The following is an 11625-nucleotide window of genomic DNA, read 5'->3' as shown; positions in this document are numbered from 1 at the left end:
ACAATTGTTAGAAGTTGTAACAATCTACAAGAGGGATTGTTATAGAAAATAAAGTAGGAATGCTTGTCATCTCTCCCCTTAATGTTAAAATCCCTGGATAATCTAATTCCATGGGCAGATTTGCTTCATGGCCATATTGCCAGATCCCATCAAGTGGACCATATACTTGAACAATTAAGAGATAAATAAAATCTAAATGAATGAGTGAATGAATGGCTGAATAGAAATAAACTGTAGGAAATAATCACAGGTAACTTTACCCAGTAGGTTATGGAGACTGAATAATTGTGAAAGATTAGAGAGTCTGAATTAGGTGGGATTGTTGTCATTTGCTTAAATTTACAATTTAAGAAAGAAAACTAATATTAAGAGGCGGCTATTTTACTTTGAGGTTTCCTATAAGACATTTTAGTAGAGGCACCTGCTATGCTTGCACCTGCTTTCAAAGAAGGGACCCAAGGTACTACTTTATTTTTTACTTTTCCTAGATATTATGGTAGCTATATCACAAGGACTGCATCATTCTAACTTATACATAACAAGACAGGAGGACAATTGTCATTCTTCAAGTACAGGATAGACGTCAACGACAATGGAGCTATGTAATATAGCAAGAACATGTTATGTCATATGTCAAAAAGTGCTAAGCTCTAAGTCTTCAAACTCAGGCATTCTACTGCCAAAGCCTATGCCAAGCGATGCCAGACAGACGTCTAATATTAAGAGAACAGTCAGAAGAGTCATCATAGTTGAAACATCTGGAAGTATTGAATTATTTTTGTCTTATTATCTTAAGAGAGCAATAATGAAAAGTAATTGAAGCAAAACAACTTAAAAGGTTGTCTGAAGAGGAAGAGGCAGAGCAAAGGTGGCAGAGAGCTGGGGAGGGGAAACCACAGAGAACATCCGGGACAGATGCCAGCTGCTCTCAGAACTAGAGAAATTCAGTTTGTGTTTTGCTTTCTTTTTCAGTTGTGTGTGTGTGTGTGTGTGTGTGTGTGTGTGTGTGTGTGTGTATTTTAGATCCACATTTTTCTTACCGTCAATCAGTTCTCAGTTCTCATTTTAAAATGTCTTACCTTTAGCCCTCTCTCAGATCCCCTCCTAAAAAGAAAGAAAAGAAGAAATAAAGATAGAGAGAGAGAGAAAGAGAGAAAGGAAAAAAGAAAGAAAGAAAGAAAGAAGGAAGGAAGGAAAGAAAGAAAGGAAAGGGGGATGGGATAGGGGGTTTATGGACAGGAAATTGGGAAAGGGGATAACATTTGAAATGTAAATAAAAAAATCCAATTAAAAAAAAGAGAAAAGAATATGTATCTGGTACAGAATTTCATAGGATTCGTAGCTATACCAAATAAAAAAATGTTTTATTAGAATTTTAAGTTAGCACACAAATTAATATGTTTCATTATGATAGTGTCTTCGTTACATATTTTGCCCTTAAAATATGGACCAGTTCACAAGTCTGTGGAGGTAAGGAGTAGATGAATCTTCTCTGTATCATTTTATGTTTAGTGCATGAGCTACTGAAGCAAGCACAGGAGATAGCATTTATCAAGCCACAAGAATTCTTTTGATCGGATAAGGAAATGTTTATATTATTGGCCAAGAAAATTTGTGAGGAAAAGATTCACGTTTTATAAATCTATGTCACTACCGTATATTTAAAGTAACTGGTCAAATGCAAGCAATTTGCAATTTAAGAAAACAAGTTTAGCTACTTAGAATAATCATCTTCCTGCCCCTAAAGGCTTTGCAGGAGTGACATCTGTGTCACACTGTTATCAGTAGGTGGCAGAGAGGTGAGAGGCTATGTCTTAGCTTAGTACTCTGACCTATTAAGAACATCTGAATGATTAGTAGCTTTATAAGCACAAAAAAGAGAACCTGAGGTGACCTCTATGCCAGGACAGACAGGCCCCACTTGGGTTCCCAGGATAGGAGCTAGCCAGAGCCTAGAAGAACCCTGTCTGGTGCCTTGGGCCACAGAATCTGTGGTAAAAGTGAAGCTGAGACAGATGACCCTAGCAAGGGAGCACTCTTGAAACCAGACAAGGAGTGAACCAGAGGTAACCATCAGACAGGTGCCATGGGGGCCTTATAAGGCCCTAGCCTGATATGAACACCAGTCTGGCATCACAAAGGCCTGCATGGACAGACTATGCCCCATGTCATAATGCAGGAGTGTGGCATAGCATTCCTGAGCACTCCAAGGACAACCCCAGACTCTCAGGATATGGGTGAGGTGGCCCCAATTGTGTGAGAATGACATCAGTGTAGATCTTTTTTCTCTGTTGAGGGAGGAGGTTGTAAGAGTGGAGGGTAGATACAAGGGGCGGGGAGATGTGTGGGATTAGAATGATGTGAAATTCACAAAGAACCAACAACAACAACAACAACAACAACAAAAACTAAAAAGAATAACAATGTCTAGCAGATTCTGCAGAACTTTTATAATTGAATTATGGTTTTAATAGTTTGGGTTTGTTTTTTGTTTGTTTGTTTGTCATTTTACTCTCTGAATTTAAATGGCCACCTATGGGCTAAGTAACCGGCAAAATGATCAAATGAACAGACAAGATGTCAAAGGTATTTTGTAAACGCAGTATTAGTAATGGGCAGGATGGTTTAGCAGGTAAAGCTATCTGCTGCCAAGGTATGTGACCCAAGTTCACGCTGATTACATCCCTGTGGCACACATCATAGAAGGAGAAAACTGACATATAAGTTATCCTCTGATTTCCACAGCTATGCTATGGCAAATGCATCCACCTCTACCCACCCCCACACAACAAATGTAACAAAAATTTAATTTAGTATGGATAGTTCAATATGCTGTAAATATCTTCGCTTTTGTAATTGACTTGTCATTCCCTTTTGAGTAAGATACATCAGGTCAGTGAGGGTGGCCATTTGGCTTTTGTGTAGCAATTTTGAATGCAACAGGGTTATTCATCTTCACCGTCATCTAAATGCAATTTGTTGCCTAGTGTTTTGATTCCACTTTGCATTTTATGGAGTTGATAAGATTCCAGATTTTTTTGTTGTTGTTGAGATTTATCCCTCTTATAATCAGAGGATTGCATTAATTCTTCCAGCTTTATGACAAAAACAAACATAACAGAAAAACCTGTCATCAAATAACAAATTGCTCAAGAGATGGAAGGATCAAGAGGATAGATCAGTAAAATTTTGTTTCTGGAATTTGCCATTCATTGTAAATGATCCTATAACCAGTTTCATTTTAGAAAGGTTATTTTGCATATGGTAGCCTCTGCCATCTAGTGGCTGATTTGGTTACTATATGTTAACTTTTTTTTTTTTTCCCCCCCAGAAACTTGTTCTAAATTAGCTTGGCTTGGAACTCAGGGTTCAGGGATGGATTTGAGGTCATGACTTTAAAAGAGAGCCAGAAGGCATATATAGGAGAGTTTGAGGAAAGGAAAGTGAGGAGTGATATAATTATAATATCAAAAAGTAATTGAAGAAGATGCACAACTAGGTAATTATGCATTTATGGGGGACAGGAGAAACAGATTAGTGGTAAGAAATGATGTTCTTAATACAGACAACAACCAAACTGTATCGCCTGGGAAACTTCACATTTAAACAAAACCCTGTCAGCAACAGGGAGTCACACAAAGCTTGGAAGTAAGGGAACTGGGATTCCCAGCTGGGAGATAGACAGACTGAGCTGCCATAGTTTAGGAAGTTTTTCCTTTGGGACAACCTGATAAAAGCAGACCAAGAAAATTGTTGATCCAATGTGATGGTTTGAACATCTCAGTTGTAAATTGTTAACCAACCAGGTCAAATCTGTGGCAGTTGATGAAAATGTTTGGGAAACTCAGTTTAGAAACTTTCTCCTTTCTAACATATTTTTTCCTTAGGGTTTTACTGCTGTCAACAGATACCATGACCAAAGCAACTTTTTTTAAGGATAACATTTGATGGCAGCTGGCTTACAAGTTCAGAGGTTCAGTCCAGTACCATCAAGGTAGGTTCATGGCAGCATTTTGACAGACATGGGGCAGGAGGAGCTGAGACTTTTTTTTTTTTTTTTTTTTTTTTTGTTTTTTTTTTTTTTTTTTTTTTTTTCATTTTTTATTAACTTGAGTATTTCTTATGTACATTTGGCAAACATCCCTTCCTCCCCCCTTCCTTATGGGTGTTCCCTCCCACCTCCCCCCATTGCCGCCCTCCCCGACAGTCTAGTTCACTGGGGTTCTACCAGTCTTAGCAGGACCCAGGGCTTCTCCTTCCACTGGTGCTCTTACTAGGATATTCATTGCTACCTATGAGGTCAGAGTCCAGGGTCAGTCCATGTATAGTCTTTAGGTAGTGGCTTAGTCCCTGGAAGCTCTGGTTGCTTGGCATTGTTGTACATATGGAGTCTCAAGCCCCTTCAAGCTCTTCCAGTTCATTCTCTGATTCCTTCAACGGGGGTCCCGTTCTCAGTTCAGTGGTTTGCTGCTGGCATCCGCCTCTGTATTTGCTGTATTCTGGCTGTGTCTCTCAGGTTCGATCTACATCGGCTCCTGTCGGTCTGCACTTCTTTGCTTCATCCATCTTGTCAATTGGGTGGCTCTATATGTATGGGCCACATGTGGGGCAGGCTCTGAATGGGTGTTCCTTCAGTCTCTGTTTTAATCTTTGCCTCTCTCTTCCCTGCTAAGGGTATTTTTGTTCCCTTTTTAAAGAAGGAGTGAAGCCTTCACACATTTTGATCATCGTTGAGTTTCATTTTGTTCTAGGCCACTAGGTAATTCAAGCATTTGGGCTAATAGCCACTTATCAGTGAGTGCATACCATGTGTGTCTTTCTGTGATTGGGTTAGCTCACCAGAATGATATTTTTCCAGTTCCAACCATTTGCCTCTTAATTTCATAAAGTCGATTTGTTTTTGATAGCTGAGTAATATTCCATGTGTAGATGTACCACATTTTCTGTATCCATTCCTCTGTTGAAGGGCATCTGGGTTCTTTCCAGCTTCTATTATAAATAAGGCTGCTAATGAACATAGTGGAGCACGTGTCTTTTTTTATATGTTGGGGCATCTTTTGGGTATATGCCCAAGAGAGGTATAGCTGGGTCCTCAGGTAGTTCAATGTCCAATTTTCTGAGGAAACTCCAGACTGATTTCCAGAATGTTTGTACAAGTCTGCAATCCCACAAACAATTGTAGGAGTTTTCCTCTTTCTCCACATCCTCGCCAGCATTTGCTGTCACCTGAGTTTTTGATCTAAGCCATTCTCACTGGTGTGAGGTGGAATCTCAGGGTTGTTTTGATTTGCATTTCCCTTATGAATAAAGATGGTGAACATTTCTTTGGGTGTTTCTCAGCCATTCGGCATTCCTCAGCTGTGAATTCTTTTGTTTAAGGAGCTGAGACTTCTACATCTTCATCTGAAGGCTGCTAGAGGAAGACTAGCTTCTAAGCTTCCAGTTAGCTAGGATGAGTATATTAAAGTCCATGCCCACAATGATACACCTATCCAACAAGGCCAGACCTACTACAACAAAGCCACACTACTCCGTGGGCCAAATATATGCAAACCATCACATTCTACTCCCCGGCCCCCAGAGGTTTGTTTAAACACATGAGTCTATGGGGCCATACCTAGCCATAGCATAGTAAAAAATACATTTAGTCTTACTTTCAAAGTCCCCATAGTCTATAATCGACTCAACATAGTTAAAAGTCCAAAATAAACAAAAATGTTTAAAGAATTTTTATGAGTATTCACATATCTACCACCTAAATTCTACATTCTTATGTTTGTTTTATCACCTATCTATCTGGTCTCTCTCTATCTCTTTTTTTTTTTTAACCAATTCATCTGTTTATTTTCTTTTTGGATACATTTCAATATAAGGGAACTGTAAACTTAAATACCTACCCTTTCAATGAAGAAAATAACAATTGAAAGTCTGATGAGATTTGATTTCAAGGCTTATAATGAATGAACAGCATAAATAGGAAAGTTTATGGGACAGATGCTGTGCCAGGAAATGAGAGATGTCAGCTTAATATATGTCCTGTACGTATGTATGTCCTGTACGTATGTATACACAGGGTACATCAACAGGTCTAGCCAGATCTTAGAATCTTGGCACAAATCAGAATCTTAGTACAAACTAGGAATCATTGCCTGGCAGTTATAAATGAAGGACTGCTCCGAGACAGAGAGTAGAAAAGACTAGGACATATCCTAAGAAAAATGACATGTGTTTATTTACAAGGCAAAAAATCAAATACAGTAAAAGAAAATATGAAAGAGGAAAGCACAAGATGCTAAAGATGATAACAAAAAACCAAAACTCTTGTATCTATCTTTGCATCAAGTTGAGAATACTTCAGGGATAACATGGTTTAAAAATGCCAGCCTTGTAAACTTGTAAATTGCCTGGGGAATTTCTAGGATTCGTAGGGTATGATGTATGATGAATCTTACTGTGTTTTTTTTTTTTTTTTTTTCGAGTTGGGGACCGAACCCAGGGCCTAGCGGCTTAGAGCAAGCGCTCTACCACTGAGCTAAATCCCCAACCCCCTTACTGTGTTTTTATACATGTGTATTTATGAATGCTGACAGTGAACTATTGGCAGTCAATCTTTTCATAACATTGAATCATCTACATAACAGTGAGAAAAAAGTTTACATAAATCATTTTCCTCAGTATTATATAATGTGAAAACTGCTCCTTGTTTGTCTTGGAGTAGGGGTAAGGATTAACTCATGCCTACTCCTACACCTTCCACAGGCAGGAACCTTTGTTCACTTAAAGAGTATTAACTAAAGGTTTATGTTTGTGATGTAGTGAAATTTACTCCTGATTAACTTTAGGGAATTCATTATGGTGAGAATAAAAGGACATTTTTAATTTAAAAAATAAATTAGGTCATTAAATTATTCCTAAGGTGTTATATCCTTTAATCATATTTTATGGCTTTTTAAAACAGCAATACCTGAAGAGATAGAAAATATCAGAGAAAATTGTGAAAATTGTAAGGAAAAGGATTGAATAAAATGAGCAAAACACCAAAGGGAAGAATCAAAAGCAGCGTCTCTGAATAGGACTTCAATATAAACTCTTAAAAGCTAAAACAAAACGAAACCGACAAACCAAAATAAAACTTCCAAAACACAACAATAGGAATAGCTGTGTCCAGGTCTCAAAGCTATCATTCATTAAAAGATTTGGTTTACAGATTTATAACTTATTTATTATATGTTTAATATTACCAAGGGAAAAAAACAGTTAAAAATTTTATTGTTCAGAAATTTATACAAACATATAATGTGCTTCAATCAAATCCACCCCTCATTGACTGCCAAACGCTTTCTTTTTTTTTTTTTTTCTCTCGGAGCTGGGGACCAAACTCAGGGCCTTGCGCTTGCTAGGCAAGCGCTCTACCACTGAGCTAAATCCCCAACCCCTGCCAAACGGTTTCTTTTGTATTACCCTTCCCATCCTTTCTACCAACTTCATGTGCTTCTTTTTTAATTTTAAATCAAACCTACTGAGTCCACTGAGAGTTGCCTGTATGTCCATGGTGTAAGACTATCTGCTGGTGTCCAGAGATAAGGAATATTGTTACCTCTCTTTAGGAAAAAAGTGACTAGAAACTAGGCTGTAATGAATATTGTTTTTTCAAATTAATATATCTCCCTTCTGCATCAAAATACATGTAACATTTTTATTGATACTCTAGGAGCTTCATATCATGTACCCTATAAACATCCCTCCCCATCCTTTCTTATCTGTCTCTGCTCTACAACACTCTCCAGAAGAAGTAAAATATATGACGCATAGAAAAAAGAAGTCCCTTTTGGTTATCTTTATACTCACTGGTGTGTAGAGGGCCGCAATAACATTCGCCACCACTAGATGGCGCTGGCTTCCACTGCGCCCCACGTGGAAGGCCAGGTCAGTCAAGATGGCGCTAGCCTTTATCACGCAAGCCGCTGGCTCCCTATGGGAGATTATCTGTGCGACAAAGTGCTAGAGTGCCTTCATGCCAGGTCTTGCCCATTTCGGGCGCATCTGATGAGGTCATGAGGCAACCAATCAGGTGTGGGTGCATTAATGGGATAAATAGAGTGCGCCTGGCGGCGCAAGCGGGCTTCCACCATGAGAGGAATAGACAGAAATAAAGTCACTCATAGTAAGAATTTCTATGTCTCGCTTTTTTGTCAAGGGAAGTCGTAAGGGACATTTGGTGCCAAGAAACCCTGGATAAAAACATCGTGCCACGGGAAGCCTCCATTTAAGTGGAAGAAATTCAGAAGCTAAGGAGGGGTAAGACTCTGAGAGACCATGGCTAGCCTTGATCCGCCTCCAACTCAGCCCCTTGCCGGACGTGGCAGGTGCCGCATGTGGTTGCTCTGGCAACCCTGGGGCTTTTTCTATTGACCTTTGAGTTTCTAGCTACGCCAAAAGGCGTCAGAGGTTGCATGGGAACTGCCTAGGTAAAACAAATGCCGGAGAGCGTTGGGAGCAAGGAAAAGATGGTCAGAAACAGGGGTAGTGAAAAGTTGCAACGAGAAAAGGAAACTGATCGATCTCATAGCAGTCCCTCCAATTGGAGGTGAGAAGTTGGGAAAAGAATGTCCCGGGAGAGAATAAAAGAGGAGGTAAAAGGAACACAGTATTTTGGGAAAAAAACTTTTGTCTTGGTGCTTATAAAGGTATAATTAAGCTCCCGGGCTGGCTCTCGGGACGCCGCGGCATCCGTGCGCTGACGCGACACCTTTGCAGAGTCATGCTGATCAGATTTGATCGAGGCAGACCGCCTGAAAATTTATTCAGGAGAATCAAACAAAAGGACATCTCAGTGCCCGTGCACAGCCTGATGGAGTTTATGTAATTGGGTTGTGAGTAAAAATATTCAGGGCTGTGTTTCACTTCCATACCATTGGCAAATGTCGGTTGTGCCGCTCAGATAATATATATCTTAGTATCTTACAGGAATTGGGTCTCCAACACGTTGGTGGACTAGTCCAGGAATTGAGACAATCCATCGCCCATATCAACTCCACCCAGTGGATAGTCACCCGTGAACACCATCTGGTTTTTTTCCTCTTTGTCTATTGTTTGTCTCTGGTGCACCAGGATGTCCCCGTGTCTGTCAGTTTATGTCTATAATTTTTGTTTCTCGTTGTTTAAATGTTTTATGTTTAATGTTCAAAAGAAAAATGGTAAAACTCATATCTGCCGGTCGTACACACCTTGACTTGGTTTTAACTCGTTCAAAAAGGAACAAATGAATAGAAAAAGGTTTCAATCAGGTCTTTAAAGCCCTGTGCCCAGAGCCAGGTGTCTAGATTAGCTGGAGGAGCTGCTTAGAAGCTGGCTGCAGCGTCTACACGGGCTGATCTTTTAAAGGTGCTAACAGCTTCTCAGCTTTTTGGTACAAGAGTTGATAGCTGTTTCTTCAGAAAAATCCCTGACTGGTTAATTGACTCAACAGGTGACAGGTGCATCTCTTAAAATCATAGCTAAAAAGGTAAAAAATGGTGTTTGTATATATATTAAGATATGTAGCCACTTCAATTTTGTTTCTCATTGGTTTTAAATGTATAAATATGCTCTGCTTGCCTTGGTTGTGTGGACTATTGGCTTTAAAGTTATTGGATATGGTTAAAAGGTATAATATTGGTAACAGAAAGTTGGCTTAAAACTGTAATTTGGATGAAGTAATTCTAGACAACACGTGACATTAGGCCACCCTAGTGAGACAGGTCTAAATTGAGGTAATATTTTATGGAATTCTTATGCTAGAAACCAGGCTTCTAAAAGAATTTAGGACATTGTCTCGAAAGGTATTGGAGACCGCGCCATTGTGCGTTCAAATGTAGAATTGATAGTCAAACTTTACAACATAATAGACTTGTGGTGCCTTGGTGACTAGATTGTTGTTGGGGGTTGAGTTTTGCTTTCCAAAGGTGTGGCTTGCCCTGAAGTTATCTGTATTCTAATGCTAATTTCCACTGCCCGGAGAACAGCTGCCTAGTCACGTACTAAGAGCTCAGGTGACCTTGTGGTGGTGGTCTGCTGTTACAAGGAGAATTTAAGATTGTGATTAAGGATTGCCAGTGTTACATTGACTAACTCAAATTTATTTATAATTGAGGAAAAATCAAACAGGTAGAGATTGTATTGGATAGAGATTGTTACAAGATTTATAAAGGATTGATGAGGTTTTAGAACTTATGAGAACATTACAGCTTGTTTGCTTACTCCAACTGCCATTTCAAGATAGATTTAGAGGATTGATTTTATACAGTTTGTTTACATCATGGCGATTGTGAGTTTTTATTTTGTGTGCTTGCTTATAATTTTAGAGAGCCCATAGAGTGATATCATTAAAGTGGCTAATAGCCTTATATTATGTAATTTTGTTGCTTCTTCAATGTAAGAAGCTAGAACTTTGAATCTTTCAGTGTATATGGAAATTTTACTACAAACATTTGCTCTCAAAATGAGCTTTAATATTTGGGGAGTAGCTGTTACTTTTCTCCAGAAAAGAATATTTGAAACTAATTTTAAGCTACTAAAGATATATTAATTGGCTAAGTACCTCACCTTACCAGAGGACTTAGGTCTTTGTTATGCACATTGAGATAAAACTTCAGCTGTGTTAATACAGAATTGTAGGCTAGAGTCATGGAAGTATTTTAAAAAAAACCTGGTGAAACATATCTTATTCCAAACAAGAGTTAATTGGTTATTACAAAATATTGATATTTGGCCTATTACATATATACAAATTTCAGGCAAATTGATAATTTTACTCCTTGCATGCTTTTGTATTTACTGTAAATTTGTGCATGCAACCCATAGAAAAATAAGCTTCCACTGTTTTTAAATGTTAAAATCAAGCTTTCAATTCATATACTGATAGCCAAAGGTGTGGCTTGTGGTTTTACAATTGATTAAAAGTTTTTCCTTTTTAGATACTACTAGCCCTCAAATTTTACAATTGCTTAATGCTTTATTAGAGGCAGGTTTTCTACTTGAAATCAGTGAGTGATTCCAGTGTAAATTGTCTGACAACTCACTGTCCTTTCAGTGCTCTGGCTCAGAGAACTAAACAAACCATAGACCCAGCTCTTTGAAATGATAATGGAGTTGATAAACACCCTCAAAAGAGGAAGCTCCATTTGCTTACTTTCAACGCCCAGCCTCACCCTGCCAACTCAGATTTCTAAATAAGGCTAAATCTGGACCTTGTTTACAGGATTTGACATTTCTTATTAATGCTTATGTTTAGGTAAATAAAGTTTGTGAGGTGCTGGAGAGATGGCTTAGTGGTGAAGAGCACTAAATACTGTTCCTTTATAGGACATTTAAGAACTCAAACTGGATTGCCTAGACTCCTTAACTAGGGAAGACAGATACCAGACAGATTAGACCTTACATAAAAAAAATTAGTAAAAAAATCTCACCCTTTAAAATCTCATTCTTTATATATCCAAAACAATAATGCTAAAAACAATAATTTGGTATACAAGTCAAATTATAAATACAAGTGCTCAGTGTCCTCAATTTAATCCTTGAGGACTTATCTTAATAAATAATATTTTAACAATTTTAATAAATAAAAGGGGGAGCTATCCCTGAATG

General features: G+C 38.4%; 1 non-coding gene across 1 annotated transcript; it reads left to right on the top strand.

Moving 5' to 3' along the window:
- The first annotated feature begins 1734 nt into the window (after window positions 1–1734).
- LOC116897569 lies at window positions 1735–1869 on the top strand. The gene has a single exon (XR_004387580.1). It is a non-coding gene; the product is annotated as a small nucleolar RNA SNORA17 (small nucleolar RNA).
- The last annotated feature ends 9756 nt before the right edge of the window (window positions 1870–11625 follow it).

This window comes from Rattus rattus, chromosome 3 (genome assembly GCF_011064425.1).
Source record: "Rattus rattus isolate New Zealand chromosome 3, Rrattus_CSIRO_v1, whole genome shotgun sequence".
NCBI classification, from domain to species: Eukaryota; Metazoa; Chordata; class Mammalia; order Rodentia; family Muridae; genus Rattus; species Rattus rattus.
This window is presented reverse-complemented; position numbering and strand designations above follow the sequence as displayed.